Source organism: Megalobrama amblycephala, linkage group LG16 (assembly GCF_018812025.1).
Source record: "Megalobrama amblycephala isolate DHTTF-2021 linkage group LG16, ASM1881202v1, whole genome shotgun sequence".
Taxonomy (NCBI): domain Eukaryota; kingdom Metazoa; phylum Chordata; class Actinopteri; order Cypriniformes; family Xenocyprididae; genus Megalobrama; species Megalobrama amblycephala.
Window position 1 is genome coordinate 7,743,372 of NC_063059.1, and position 16,708 is coordinate 7,760,079.

At 37.0% G+C, this 16,708-nt stretch overlaps 1 protein-coding gene across 1 annotated transcript in view; it reads right to left on the reverse strand.

Annotated features, from left to right (window-relative positions):
* The window catches only part of stard13b (StAR-related lipid transfer (START) domain containing 13b), a 106,365-nt gene extending 100,193 nt beyond the window's left edge, over positions 1 to 6,172 (reverse strand). The window contains exon 1 of the mRNA XM_048160092.1: positions 5,935 to 6,172. The gene's annotated coding sequence lies outside the window, so the exon portion shown is untranslated. The remainder of the gene's footprint in view (positions 1 to 5,934) is intronic.
* Positions 6,173 to 16,708: the final 10,536 nt, after the last annotated feature.

Genomic DNA, 16,708 nt, shown 5'->3' on the forward strand with positions numbered 1-16,708 from the left:
AAATATCTAGGTTCTGCTAGATCGTATTAGCCTTCCGTATTAAAAAAATGGAACCGGCATCACGTCAGTTAAGCTTTTTCCGTAAGTCGTATATGGAAGGAGTAGGATGTAGTGTAAGCGTTTTGAACTGCGAGAGTTTTACACTTTGTTGAATGCAGAAGGCAGTCTGGTGGAAGCTAGATATTTTACTTCATTAACTTGTTAAATATGTTTTGTTTTTTTTCCATAAACGCATTGCTTCGCTTCAGAAGGCCTTTGTTAACCCCCCTGGAGCCGTGTGGAGTACGTTTATGATGGATGGATGCACTTTCTTCAGCTTCATACTCATTGGTCTCGCTCACTGCCATTATAAAGTTTGGATACATTAGGATATTTATTAATATTTCTCCACTTTAATCGAAAAGAAGAAAGTCGTATACACCTAGGATGGCTTGAGGGTGAGTAAAGCTTGGGGTAATTTTCATGTGAAAGTCAACTAATCCTTTAAGTGTGAGTTATTTCATTTATCAGACTTAAAAAAATATCAAAGCAATCATGTTTCAATAACTTTTCTGATGGTGTAGTTCTCAGTTTTGGTGGTAAAATATTTATTAAACTCCTTGCCTGGCCAAGCTGGTTAGATGGACTGTTTTGCAGGTTTTAAGAGTGGTTTTAGGCAGTTTTTAGACCAGCTTGGTGGTTTTAGACCAGTTAGACCATCATAAACCAGAAATACATCTTAGATGGGTTCAAATTGCATATTCTTTTCAGCATGGGACATTTAGGAAAATACATTTCAGCATTGCTTCTTATCGGACACTATGGAAAAGCAGAAGTATTATACCCAACCAAGACAAAAAAAAAAAAAAAAAAAAAAGCATTTTATATAAATGTCGGAATTATTTTTTTATATTCTCTCTGTGGTAATTGTCAGTATGCCAAATATATACAGTGTTTAACCCAGAATATTGTTTTAAATTAGATGAGGATATGTTGGAGCATTGCTTCATATGGGATTTTATGGAAATGCACACGTATTTCACAGACAATTTTTCAAACCATTATAGAAGGAGCTGGAAATATGCAGTACAATGTGGAGAAATAATAGAGAATAAAATGGGTAGAAAGAGTAAGAAAAACAAAGAATCTCAAAAATGGAGAAAGACTGAATCCCAAAGAGACACTCTAGTAGTAGCAGCGAATCTCACAGATGCAGAGAAGGGATAACGGAATCCCAGAGAGGCAAAGAGGGAATAACAGGGAATCTTGCACAAGTAGAGGAGGGAATAACAGGGGATCTGAGGGGTTGAACATCTGGCACAGGCTGAGAGCGTTCAAGTCTGGATCTGTTAAAGGCACGACGATGGTGACATCAGTGCTATGAGGAATCTGGCTTTTCGCTCTCCAGTGGCTGATTTACAATGTACCCGTCCATTCATCAGACGACCTAAATGTCCCAGACCAGGCTGTGGTTAGCAACCCTGCTAAGCCCCCTCATTACCCCCCAACCACACTGCACAAAAACACACATTAAACCACAGGAAGTGTCTGATTGGTGGAGAAAGAAAGAACATTCCTTTCTGACACCTTAGCTTAAGAACATCATCTAGACAGATGAACTGAGAAAGATCAAGATTATTCTTGGCAGGACGTTCCTATCAAGTGACTGATAGCGTGAAATCATACCACTCAATTGTGCTATATTAAGATGTGATTGGTTTGTTTTGTCGGATTTATCAATTTATTATGCAAATTGCAGCTGACAGGCCAGGGCTGCATTTCCCAAAAGCATCAAAAGCCTAAGTAGATCGTAAAACCCTTTGGTGCAATTGGTTTACGATCAATTTAGGCTCACAATGCTTTTTGGAAAAGCGGCTGTTGTGTTCATTCCAGAAGTGAATGATAGGGTGCAGAAAGAAATGAGTAAACTTTTAAGCTTCACCATTTTTAATCATCTTTTGAGCACTTAAGTTGTAATCTAATGTGAAATTTTTTAAAAAAAAAAAGTACAAATATCCCATATAGTCTCACATGTGTGTGCAATTTTTAAAAGAGACTAATATTTTACACACTTTTAACCAATAAATAGGTGACATTTGATAGATAGAAAAAGCACCCAACTACTCAAATATTTAAATAAGAGTCATTCATTCTTTATTGAGAATTGCCCAAACATTTTTGTTGTTGTTGTTGTTTTTATCAATAATAACTAGATTACTGATGAATTAATTGTTAGTTTTAATGCTGTTATATTTATGCAAAGTTAATTGCATAAATAAATAGGCACAAAAGTTAAGAATAAATTGCTCTTATTTAAATATTTGAGTAGTTTGGTGGTTTTTCTAACTATAAGTTTTATATATACTTAAGTATTGTATATAGTATTATGTATTATATAATAATATGTTACCGGTATATATACATATAAGCCATTAAAAGTCATAAAAAGACAATATTGGTATCTCCCAGTGTTGAAGTTTCTTTTAGCGGTCAACTCAGAGAAAAGATAAAAACAAAGCATATTTCACTGATGGATACATTCAACTTTCATGAACTTTTTTCCAGTGGTCATCAACAGATGGAAACACTGAATATTCCTGTGTACTTCCAAGCATGCATAGAAAATCAGAGCTCTCTGTGCTGTGGTGTTAAATGTGAGAAAGGGGCCAGCTGGCAGCCCTGACTGTGGCCTTCACTCATTTAACACTTTGCCTTGTGCTTTGCTCTCATTCTGTCTCTATCATGTCACACACTCACGAAAACATGGTTCAATTTAATCAAGAGAAAGGAAAACGCACACCTGCTGCCCTTAACAAAACATTTAACCTTTAAAAGCTGATAAGAACTATGACCAAACACCGGACAAGGTCAGTGACTCACAGCCACCTACAGCTCTGACTTTGACATGTGCCTGTGATACACATGCAACCATGTTCATATGAAATTACACATGGTATATAACAGAGGTTATGAAATGCGAAGCACTATCTGTCAAATATCACAATGCACAAGAACTTTCACAACCATAGATGATATTAACCCTTTCACACGTAAGTTTCAAATATTCTGGCTGACCCCCCAGCGTGAGTTTTTTAAGGCGACCGTTATTTAGAACGTATCACTTTATGGTTTCCATGGTGATGCGTCATTGCTTGTTACGTGACACACTGTATGAATGATGATCTGCTTTCATTTAATTTTTCCTTTTTTATTCAAAATATTCACAAATTTGTTAACTATAGCATGAAATATCTAATATTCCGATTGCCAAATATGTGCAAGTGGATGTGTTTTGCTGTTTAAACACCTTTATAACGATCGCGTTAGTTGAGCCATTTGAGCGATGGGCGCCGCCATGTTAGTTTGCACCGCGCAGAGAATCGGATCTTTTGGATTTACAACCCGTGAATTTATCCACTTCTCCCGAAATACATGAAAGTACGTGAGTCGGTGAACTGGGGCTTTAAAGTTACTTTCACAATGTGTATCTGATATGAATTAAACGTGTTGTCAAGTTATAATGGAAAGGGTTGTTATTTCCGCTTCTATAGACATCATTGTGTATTTTACAAACTCTAAATATATTGTTTTGTTAGTACTCATGTGTATTTAAATGTCTGAAACCTGAAATGAACATTATTTGGTTGAAAACACTGCATATATGTGATATATGAAAAGCGCTGCGTGCGTCCCTCTCTGGTTTAGCGGCAGTTAAAGCGCGCACGCACATTTGAATTTGGCAGTTGATCACGTAATGCGCTGAACGTTCTAATCACACCGGCGTGATCGTACGCTCCTGGGGCCAGCCAAGACTGATCACACCGGTGTGATCGTACGCGGCAAAGGGTTAAAGAGATATTTCAGCCAAAAATTAAAATTATCCCATGATTTACTCACCCTCAAGCCATCCTAGGTGTATATGACTATCTAAATCGATTTGCGCATTCTGCGTACGGTCGTCCGTCGGAAGCTAGTTATTTGAATTTATAAAGTTTTAAATATGGATATTTTTCTTACAAAAATGCATTCAGAAGGCATATATTAACCCACTGGAGTCGTATGGATTACTTTTTTATGGATGGATGCATTATTTTTGACTTCAAAACAGGCCCCCCATTCACTATACCATTATAAACCTTAAAGGACTAAGGATATTTTTAAATATATCTCTGATTGTGTTCGTCTGAAAGAAAATAGTCATATACACCTAGGATGGCTTGAGGGTGAGTAAATCATGTGATAATTTTCATTTTTGGGTCAACTATCCCTTTAAATACTATACTATTACTATATTATACCATACTATATCCTGCAACATGCTGTACTCCACTAACAACTACATTAAACAGTATTTTAATGGAATAATTAGCCATATTAGACCATTTAAAAATGATCTTGTGAGGACAAAAAGGTGACTAAATGGTGAAAATTTTTGTGACCAGTCACAGAACCTAAAACATACACTTTTTCTTATAAGTACATGTAAATTGTAGCCTAAAATCTTAAAATAAATCTGCCTAAAAACTACTAAAACATAACCTAGAGAATACTGACTTCAGTATCATTTTTAACACAGTAATTAGTTACTCACTATCAAAGCATTCATATTTAGATGTTGCAATTATGACTGAAGTTACAACATCTGTTCATAACTAGCCCAAAAACATTGTCTTTCATGAGAAACAGTGTTGCAAGCGTAACCCTGATTAGATCTAGTCCTCTCACCTCCTTTCCTTTAGCCAGTTTTTCTCTAAAGCCACAGTAAAAGGAGGCCTCCTCATTCCCAGCTGTATAAAAGACTTGATCCAAACAGCCAAAGAGGATTCTGCACTGTGAATGTCACTCAAGCGTTCTACAAGTTTCTCGTTGAGCGCAAAGTGTTGCAATACATGAAAAGGAGCGAGCAGTGTTTTCTTTTTACTTTACACACTGTGAGTGACTGTTAACGCTGCCGTTCCCATTCATTTTACAGAGATCTTTATTAATTCATTACACAGTGTACATTTCACCAGGACTGTAATGGTCCAGTAAAAACGTACACAGAGTTATTGACACATGTAAGTTGAAGTAATCCTGCGGCTTCTACCATATGTTCCTGGTTTTTGATTTGCATTTTTCAGAGCCATTTTAGTTTAGATTTCTTAGTGAGATTAAGATTTTAAATGTTCAAATTTGTATGAATATATAAGGGAGAGTTAATACAGTATATAATGTCCTGTAACTCATCATCATTACTTTTAATCACTTTTTTTCTTTACTTTTAAATGGTCCCACAGTGTAAATATGTGTCCCATTTCCTCCTCTGAGTAAAAATAAATACATATATAAATGTGACGTTTACAAGTATACAGTATAAAATTTTGATAATGATAAATAAAGTTGCAATTAAGAGAGAGGCACAATTGAGAAATATATATCAAATTGCAAGACATAAATAGATATAAAGATGCAATTGTGAGATATAAAGTCATATATATATACACAATAGCCACAACTGCACAATATAACGGCAAGATATAAATCCACATTGGGAGATATAAAGTGGCAATCATAAGAAATAAAGTTAAGGTTTCTGTTATGTAGTCTTTCCATGATTGTTCAAGCTGCATGCATAAATAATTATACAATAACTAACAAACTTTAGATGCAGTAATGCAGAATGTCACATCACAGAACATGTGAACTACACATCTAAAGTTGTGGAAATCATTTGAAACAATGGGAAAATCCAGTGATCCCTGATATTTCACTTTCACATCTAGACGCAAATGAAACTTTAAATGTATTCATTTGGCAGACACTTCCATTCAAAGTGACTTCAAGGTATGCATTTCATCAGTATTCTCTGTCATGAACTTTAGCCATCATCCACCTGCGCTGAAGAGTCTCCAGCAGGTCAGCATTGAAGCTGAAGACTGACTTCTGCATATTAAAACAGAATGAAGGCCATCTCACCTTAGAGTCCTTCAGAATGTGCTGGGAAGTCCAACAGGCGTCAAAGTCATGATGAGGAGCGTGAAAACTGTCTAAGGTCCCACTAAAAAAACAAGAAACGTGCACGCAGACGCGCTCAGCCTTCAAAAGCGTCTCTCTTTGCGCTTTTCCTTGGATATTCAAGGCAACTCCTCCGCAGAGGGAGAGGTGCTGTCATCACAAATTCCCCAGAATCCCCACAGGCAACGGGAAGCCTCAGCATGCAGTGACTAAGACATTCAGAGTAAGAGTGGAAGGGGAGGAAGAATGTATAGTTGTTAGAATGATGGTTTGGAGGAGGAGTCACGGCTTAGGGGAAAGGGTGAAAGAGAGAGAGGAAGAGAGGAGATACTGTTGTGTAAACAAGGCGCTGCACAAAGTATATTTGGATGTAAATGGCCTGCACTGGCTTTAATTGTGAAGGAGAACAGATCCATGTCTCAGTGTATGGCTCTGACCCCCAGTTCAACAGGGCTGGATGCATTCCAGGTTAGGCCACCATTATCCACAGAAAGCCATATGGATACTTTATAAAAACAAAAGGAATGGATGGACAAGGAAATAAAAGGATCTTTTACTTCACCGTGGCTTTTTTCCATCAGGAGAGCTGTCTGGATCACCCAGGAAGTTCTGTGGCTGTGTCCATATCCTAAGGCATATGTCAATGGCTTATCAGAGAGCGTTTTTGTATGAAGGTACTTCAGTTCAGTTTCCAGGGAACCATAACATCACATTTAATGATCTGGAACAAAATTCAAGAGATAACCAAGCAAATGTTTAATGGATACATTATCGTATCTCTTGGTAGAAAAGGAATCTCAAGCTTAAAAAGTCTAAAAAAATATATGTTTACAAAAAACTATTTATAAAAACAACGGCCAAAATGAATTTTACATATATATATATACACTACCGTTCAAAAGTTTGGGATCGGTAACATTTTTAATGTTTTATAAAGAAGTTTCGTCTGCTCACCAAGGCTACATTTATTTAATTAAAAATACAGTAAAATCAGTAATATTGTGAAATATTATTACAATTTAAAATAACTGTTTTCTATTTGAAAATATTTTAAAATGTAACTTGTTGGCAAAGCTGAATTTTCAGCATCATTACTCCAGTCTTCAGTGTCACATGATCCTTAAGAAATCATTTTAATATGCTGATTTGCTGCTCAAGAAACATTTATTGTGCACAGATGTACAAAATATTTGTGTACAATATTTTTTTTTCAGGATTCTTTGATGAATAGAAAGTTCAAACGAACATCGTTTATTCGAAATATAATCTGTTGTTACATTTTAAATGTCTTTGCTGTCACTTTTGATCGATTTAATGCATCCTTGCTGAAAAAAAATATTAATTTCTTTAAATTCTTCTAAAAAAAAAAAAAAAAATCTTACTGACCCCAAACTTTTGAACGGTAGTGTGTAATGTTACAAAAGCTTTGTATTTCAGATAAATGCTGTTCTTTTGAACTTTCTATTCATCAAGGAATCCTGAAAAAAAAAAGTATACAACAGTTTTTAACACTGATAATAATAATAAATGTTTCTTGAGCAGCAAATCATCATATTAAAATGATTTCTGAAGGATCATGTGACACTGAAGACTGGAGTAACGATGCTGAAAATTCAGCTTTTTCAACACAGAAATAAATTACATTTTATATTATATTCCAATAGTACACAGTTATTTTAAATTGTAATAATATTTCATAATATTACTGTCTTTACTGTATTTTTAATTAAATAAATGCAATCTTGGTGAGCAGACAAACTTCTTTTAAAGATATTAAAAATCTTACTGATCCCAAACTTTTGAACGGTAGTGTGTGTATATATATATATATATATATATATATATATATATATATACAGTACTGTGCAAAAGTCTTAGGCACATCAGTATTTTCACACCCAAAAAAGGTTTTAAGCCAGTTATTTATATCTTTTGCTGTAGTGTGTCAATAGGAAATATCCGTTCACATTTCCAAACATTCGTTTTGCCATTAATTGTAATAATCCAGTGAGATTTTTGAATACACAATAAGACTGATAACAGCTGGTGCTCCACATGGAGATCAGAGCTCACCATCATCAAATCTGTCTGTGATTACATGAAGAAACAGATGAAACTGAGACAAACCAAATCCAGAAGAACTGTGGCCGTGTCTCTAAGAGATTTTATGAAACCTGCCTCCAAAGCTACCTGAAAAATGATGCCCAAGTGTACCTGGACAAGAGCTGTTTTAAATGCAAAGGGTGGTCACACAAAATATTGTTTTGATTTAGTTAATATAAGTTAATTGATAAATAAAATCTATTTATAACAGTATTTTTTAAAAACATCCTTACTTTACAGCATTTTTACGCAAGTGCCTAAAACTCTTCACAGTACTGTATCTTTGCAGGCAGGTTTCTTCAAGCATCTTAGAGACACGGCCACAGTTCTCCTGGATTTAGTTTGTGTCAGTTTCATCTGTTTCTTCATGTAATCACAGACGGATTCGATGATGGTGAGATCAGATCACTGTGTGGAGCACCGGCTGTTATCAGTCTCATTGTGTATTCAAAAATCTCACTGGGTTATTACAATTAGGCAAAATGAATGTTTGGAAATGTGAACGGATATTTCCTATTGACACACTACAGCAAAAGATATAAATAACTGGCTTAAAACCTTTTTTGGAGGGTGAAAATACTGACGTGCCTAAGACTAACAGTACACGTATTCGTACCAAACCGTTTTGGGGCAGGGCTTTCGGCTCGGTGCACATGTGTACCGAAGCATTACATTGCAACATTGTAGCCTAACCACCAATAATCGCAATAAGCTCTGCGTTTTGTTACTTTAGATAAAAAACAAAGTGTCGTCCTTCAAATTCTGTCCATGAAGTCACGAAATTTAAACAGAAAATGCCATTCATATCTCATGTAATCTCTCATGTAATAGCGTTTACCTCAGAAAAGCCATTCAGTGTCCACAGCTTGTTAGTTTGCTAGAGAAATGAACTCTTTCGCTTAATATATGCACTGTATTAAGCTATATATTCATTATATTTTACTTAACTTGTTAGTGATGTCTTGATTATTTAATGTATGATTAAATAAATCTGTCGTGAAAATGACAACCACTGTGTAGAAATGATTATTATACTTCAACTAAGAATTTGAGGTAAAACATAATTTTATAATTAGAAGAAAAAAAAAAAAAAGCATGACACAATTCAACATATCTCACATGTTCGTAGCACAAACAGAAAACGGTGACTTACCAGCCAAAGTTTATTACTTAGGGGATTGTTTAAGCTAAAAACAGAAAGAATGAGCCAGAACATAGCTCTTTAGCCAAAGCATAATTTGACTCAAAATATCCATTATTTTAGCACATTTACATTGAATCAAAGTGTTTAATTTTTTAAACCCCATTTGATATTATTTGGTATGGTAATAACTCTCATAATTCATTATCAACAAAATGAAATGAAATAAAGAAACACTGAACGGCAGCCAAAGCTGGCTCAGCATTGGCAAGGATGCTGCCAAAATTTACTCTGAGACTTCATAATCTTCAAAGGCACTCGAGCAAGAAAAAAGCAAGACCTTAAAAAAGAGAGGGCTTATGTCACCACCAGTCTGTACTACATGGGGATCACTACAAGGGCAGCAGATGAAAAGCAGCAGCAGGCTGAGCGATTGGCAGGACTGTGTGAATGGATGTCTTTATTTGCTGCGGTGAAGCCCTGGAGGTGATGTGACCCTTCTTCGCGTTGTGGAGGTCCAGCTTAAACACAGCTGGATCTTCATGTAGCTCAGCCAAAGAGTCCCTCTTCTGATCTTTTTCCTCCAGCACTGAAAAGCAGCCCTGTTTGTTGAACACTCTCTCTTAGATTTGTGGGGCTCCCTTACTGAGACAAGCAGGAAAACAAGGAACCCTCTCTCCTGTTGAAGAGCAATAAATCACGTTCAACTGAATGCCACAAAAAGTTGTGCTTCTGTAGTGCTTGTCTCCTAATCATCGCAAGAGCTGGGTCTGTTCAGCATTCTGAACAACCCTAAAAAAAAAACAAAGATCATAACTCAAAATGCTGTTAATGTCCAGTTATGACAGTTGTCTGAGTCTGACACAGATTCAAAGAATTTCTCAAACCTTAAGACCATATATATAGACCATATATATCTTCCGCATGCTGCCAAAACAGCACCGACCCATCGAGGCAAAGGTGTCCTGCGGTATCTGGCACCAAGACGTAAGCAGCAGATCCTTCAAGTCCTGTAGGTTGCAAGGTGGAGCCGTCATGGATCTAACTTGCTGGTCCAGCACAGTACACAGATGCTCAATTGAGTTGAGATCTGGTGAATTTGGAGGCCAGGGCAACACCTTGAACTCTTCATCATGTTCCTCACACCTTTCCTGAACAATGTGTGCAGTGTGGCAGGGTGCATTATCCTGCTGAAAGAGGCCACTTGCACCAGGGAACACCATTGTCATGAAGGGGTGTACCTGGTCTGCAACAATGTTTAGGTAGGTGGCATGTGTCAGATTTACATCCACATGAATGGCCGGACCCAAGGTTTCCCAGGAGAACACTGCTCAGAGCATCAGACCAGAGCATCCCTCCACCAGCTTGTCGTCGTCCAACAGTGCATCCTGGTGCCATCCCTTCCCCAGGTAAACCATCCGCGTGATGAAAAAGAAAACGGGACTCATCAGACCAGGCAACCTTCTTCCACTGCTTTAAGGTGCAGTTCTGATGATCGCGTGCCTACTGTAGGCACACAGCCCCATACAATGCACTGTGTTGAGATACAATTTGTCCCAGGAACTTGCTGTCTGCATTTCCATCGCAGTCTAAAGTACCGTGAAGATTAGTTCGGTGACGTAGGACTGTGCACAACATTCCAGTTCCCACTGGATTTCATCCTCCACATATAAGCTTAATAGAGCCTGAACCTCGTCGCCGGTCCATCGGTCGTATTTTTTAAACACCAGTGTTGATTCGAAACAACTCTTACTGCACTCACCATGACAGACTGTTAAAAATGGTGGTTGAAATAAAATGCTGCGTGAACATCAGCACATTCAGTGCCCAAGTCCCACCCCCAAAAAGTTCCTGAACTTTAAAAAAGTACTACCTTGCAAGACATTTTGCACCTTTGCACCTTGCAGGACATTTTGAGGGGAGAATTTTTACCCGGAACTTTATTTAGACCCTGGTTCCTGCGGTCGAAACACACCGAGTACCACCCCAAAGTCCCTTGTTCCTGAGGAAAGTTCCTGCAGTGGAAACAGGGCTTATATATAACAGTTGTGCTAAAATTATTCATACCCTTAGTAAATATGACCAAAGAAGGCTGTGAAAATAAATCTGCATCGTTACTACTTTTGATCTTTTATTTTTAAAAATCTACAAAAATCCAACCTTTCATCGGAGAATAATAATTTTAAATAGGGGGGAAAACCTCATTATGAAATAAATGTTTTTCTCTAATACACATTACTCACAATTAATCATACCCTTTTATTCAATACTTAATACCCTTTTACTCAATACAAGATAACATTTATTTCATAATGGACACCGTATTTTCACAGCCTTCTTTGGTCATATTTACTAGGGGTATGAATAATTTTTAGCACAACTGTATATACACACAAAAAGACAGATATATAGAAGAGAAGAGGTTATGAACGCAATGTCAAGACTGGTCCAGGTGGGAACAGTGTCGCTGTCAAAGCAGACAGCCTTGCACAGATTGATACAAAGAGCGCCTGAAGCCATCAAGAATTCTGGGTAGTTTATCATTTATCTCTGTTGTTTTGATACAACATGATCTATGACATTCATCTACTGACATGAGTAATTTTGGATTTTAAGTTATTTTGATCAATTCATTATAAAGAACTGGCTAATAAGAACCACTCAATGTATGCTTAAAATTGGTTGACTTAATCACCAAGATAACAATAAAATATACAAAATGTGCATTAAAATTGTGTTCACTCACTTGAGGTGTAACCACTTTTAATTATAAAAAGGAAACACATTTACTGAATACATGCCAACATATAGGCCTAAAATAAATAATACAATTATTTATACTTAACTAAATATTACATATCACATCAGTGATGTACAGTCCCTGTAAAGCATGCAAGATCTTCACAAATCACTCAAAACAGACCTGCAAAGTGGGAAACAGCCTATGCAAATGGCATTCAGCTCAATTTTTTTGGCTGTTTGCATGGTTACCTGAATTGCATCATTTCTTTAGTGAATTGGGTGTGAAAACACTCATTTTAAGAAGCAACACAATTCATTTATACTGAATTCCACTGAGTGGTCTATCTGCAGAAAAATGCAAAAAGAACCAAACATCATGAAAACCATTTGGTTCATTTTTCTTCGCCTTATCAACGGCAGCCGTACAGAAACATCCACCATGATCGATATTCCAACCCCCACAATTTGCCATAAAATATGACAGCACCTCAAGCAGGGTGCATCTCGTTAAATCTAAAAATATTTACATACCTCCATACAGCACAGATCAGGCCTGTTCCTTTTTCACAAAGTACATCTGAGTTGTCTTGTTAGTCGGTGATGAAATCTCTGCATCAGTATAAATGAGACAGGAGGTTAATTTGGACCACAAATGCCCATTAAATGTTACATTGCACTATTTAAAATCTGTTAAAAATAATTAATAATGTTCAAATCACAACATGCCAGAGCAGGTGACTTTAACTCGAAAAAAAGTCAAAGCATTTGCTAAGTGGCATTCCTCAGATTAATGTGGAAATGGTGCTATTGTGACATTGTTTGCTCTTTTTTGATTATGAAGCTTCTCCCAACTAGTGTTAACAGAGAGACTGAAGAAAAGAGTGGAAACATGGAAAGGTATGTCTGAATATAGTGGGCGACATTGGAGTGTTGGTACGTTTACATTATTAAGTCATGGGTGAAGAAAAGGACAGTCTGGCAAAACTCCAACAATGGGCTTTAACATTACTCTAACATCAGTCATGGTGAAAACAGGTGAGGGATTGGAATGTTTTGCCCAATATTTTTATGCTCAAATGGCATTTAACCTCCAGCACTTCCAACCAGCCTCATTCCACACTAAACCTTGACATTCAGACACTTATGTAACATTAAACTGCCTCTAAAAAAACACACACAAAAGAGAAAGATGAATAAAAAACAATCCAGCACCACAACTTGTTAGAACATTCCAGCGATGCCTTTATCTTTGACTCCATATTCCCATTCCGTTTCAATTTTCTGAAAGATTCCCGACATTCCAGAAAGCCTAGGCAGGTGTTCCGCATTATCTCCTCAACCTCACACTCCAGTTCCATCTTCACCCTAAGACACTTGACCCATCCTTATAAATCTAACTTAATGCCCTCGGTGGCAACTAACTCATGGGTTTTGCATTATATGCTGCTGTCAGGCTCAAGAAGAGGCAATGGATCAAAGCTGTCACTTTGTACTCCAAGCAGTTGTTTCTAAAACATGTGGTTAAGGATTGTTGTACATGACTTGTGTACCAGAAAGGTGACGGTTTATTTGCTGATGAATAAATAAGAGCACACAAAAAGGATTTCAAAGTTGGTTATGACTGAAGATCTAGATATTTCAACAAGGGGAAAAAATTGACCCTTATGAATGGTTTTGTGGTCTAGGGTCACATATTTCTCTGACAGATTTTTATTTTATTTTATTTTTTTATTCAGAATTATTAATTTGTTTGCTAAATGTTGTGGTTAATGTTTAAAACAGGTTAAACAAAAATACCCACCAATTAAATTAGTCAAGATACTTTGAAAACAAGTATGAGGTAAAATCTGACATATAATTAAGAATGGGGTCTATTATAATGAATGTTGACATTTTTGCCCCCCCAAAATGTCCTTTGGTAACACTTTACAATAAGTTCCAATTAGTTAACATTAGTTAATGCATTAACTAACAATGAGCACTACATTGGTTAAAGTATTATTAATCTTTACTAATGTTAGTTAATAAAACCATTCACTCTTGTTGAAAAACCAAACTTTGCCCTCAGACATCACACACAAGCCCTCAAAAACACACACACTACAACACAGTCTAACACACTGGTGAGATAAATTCAAAACAATACTACAAAAACCAAAAACAAAAACCAGTAATAAGTTGCTTGTGGTTCTCCCTCTCACTGAACTTTTCACATGATGAACACATGTGTATACATTTGCACATTTTTCATTTCTTAATGTACTGTACAGTACAATACATCAAACAGCAATAAAAAATATTCTGCCCCAGCATCACATCTTTGGTCTGGGACAGGCCAGAGAATCTCGTCAACATCACAGGCTCTACTGGCCCTATCCAGGCAGCGGGGGGAAATCCTCTTGCATGCCTGATCCACCACTGGCACGCATCAACTGAAATGTCTAGTCAGGCTTCTTCCATTCCATTGTCTCTGTGTCTTACAAAAATAAAAGTACTGATTACTGTAACTGTAACATCCTGTATACAAAATGGATGCAGGCAGAAACTCTATCTGTATGTAAGATGGTTTGCATGATGCATGTGTTGTAACAGAGAACAGCACTCAAAAGTTACAGTAGAGTACACTGAGGTACACCTCCTGTTTTCCTCCCTGAAGGTTCTTATGATCAAGGCGACGGTGAAGCAACTTACAGTTTTTCTCGATTGCTTAAACACTATAACCAGGCTTTTGAACTAAAATTTCAAAACCCTAACGCCATTTCTCAAAAAGCACACCCATTTCCCTAAACTATAAACACTATTCCCTGTTTTGACACATGAATCAGATTTGTTGAACTGTCACTGAAAAACTCTACACACAAATCCCTTCATTTCTCATTGCCTACACCATGTTGTCATTTAGCAAGCACTAGCATTCAATATTGTTCACTCAAGTCAGCACAGCTTGAGCTCAATTAGCACACAGTGGAAACACTAAGAGTCTAAATTTATCACACACCAATCAGAACCTTCAATAGAGAGATAAAAGAGCCCGAGTCAGTTCATTCAGTTTTGGAACAATGGATCCAGAGAGACGTGATTGAAAAGGTCGAGGACACCAGAGAGGAGGAGGAGGAAGAGGAAGAGGAATAGGATGAGCAAGAGCAAGAGCAGTAAGGAGTGGAGGAAGAGGTGAAGGAGGAGGAAGAGGAGGAGGATGAGGTGCAAGGAGACAAGGAGTCTCAGATGAAATTCGTGCCACTAGTTGACCATGTCCTTGTCCATGGTATGACTATGAGGGAGGCTGGGCAATGAGTTCAGCCAAACTTACAGTTTTTGCCTGTTGCTTGAACACATTTTGCAAAACTTCGCTCATTGTGCCAAAACTCTACACACAAGTAAACATGACACAACACTGGGAAATATACCATTCACATCTGTGTCAAATTGAAATTCTACTATCAAAACCTAAACTCTGCTATCAAAACCTAACATTCCTTTGTCAAAATGTCACTCTGATGACAAAATGACACACACTTGCATTATATGCATACACTTTCAGTTCAGGGGGAACACACTAGTCTACTTTATATAAAACACTGCAGTCTTTAATTTTCACTGTTTTTATTCAGTTCATCAGTTAGCATTCTGTGAAGCTCAATGCAACACTTAGTTTTTGTTCTGGGTTTTTTTTTTCCAACAAAGGTTTTCACAACAACCAAAAATGAAAGTACTGAAAGGTTACAAATGACATCAACTCAATACTGCACATCACAATACTATACTTTACAGTACAGTAAAGTAAATGCAGTAACGCAAAATAATACAAAAATAAAACAAAATACACTACTGTAAAAACAGGAAAACATGCCAATTGTGCGTGGGTGGGATTACAGATCCTGCCGTCTGTTTGGGTCTGGCCACATGATCCACAACCGTTGCTCTAATATCATCTGAAATATTGTTCCGTGCCTCTTTGACCATGTCCTACTCCTCTCTCTTTGTCTTTGTCTACTCCTCTCTCTTGCTCTCCATACTTGCAAAGTTCTCAAAATGGCTTAACTGAGGCCTTTTTGTAGCTGGCTGATTGGTGTTCAGTTTTGTAAGTAAGTGTTTTGAGGTGTGTGTCAACGTCTTTTCAATTAACCAATGTGTGTTGTATTTTGAATAGATGCGTTTTCTCAATGGTACCCTGAGATTTCATTTTTGAACGAAGTGTCTTATGTATGAAATAGTGTGTAGTATGCAGGACCAAGTGTGTTGCATAAAGGAGTAAGTGTGTTGCAGAATTGCAACTAGAGTGCAAAGCAGAGCTTTTGTTTAAGGTATGGGTACATGTGTTTGAGGTATGGTAACAAAAGCTTCAAGTTGTGTTACTTTAGTCTAAGCATGGGTGTATAGTGTTCAAGCAACGGGCAAAAACTGTAAGTTGCTTCACTGTCGCTTCGATCATGAGAATCTTCAGAGAGGAAAACCGGTAGGTGTACCTCACTCTACTGTAACTTTTGAGTGCTGTTCTCTGTTACAACACATGCATCATGCAAACTACCTTACATACAGATAGAGTTTCTGTCTGCTTCCATTTTGTATACAGGATGTTACAGTTACAGTAATCAGTACTTGTGTAGTACTGATCAGTAGATGTGATGCTGGGGCAGAATGTTTTTTATTGCTGTTTGATGTATTGTACTGTACAGTACATTAAGGAATAAAAAATGTGCAAGTGTATACATGTGTTCATCATGTGAAAAGTTCAGTGAGGGGGAGAAC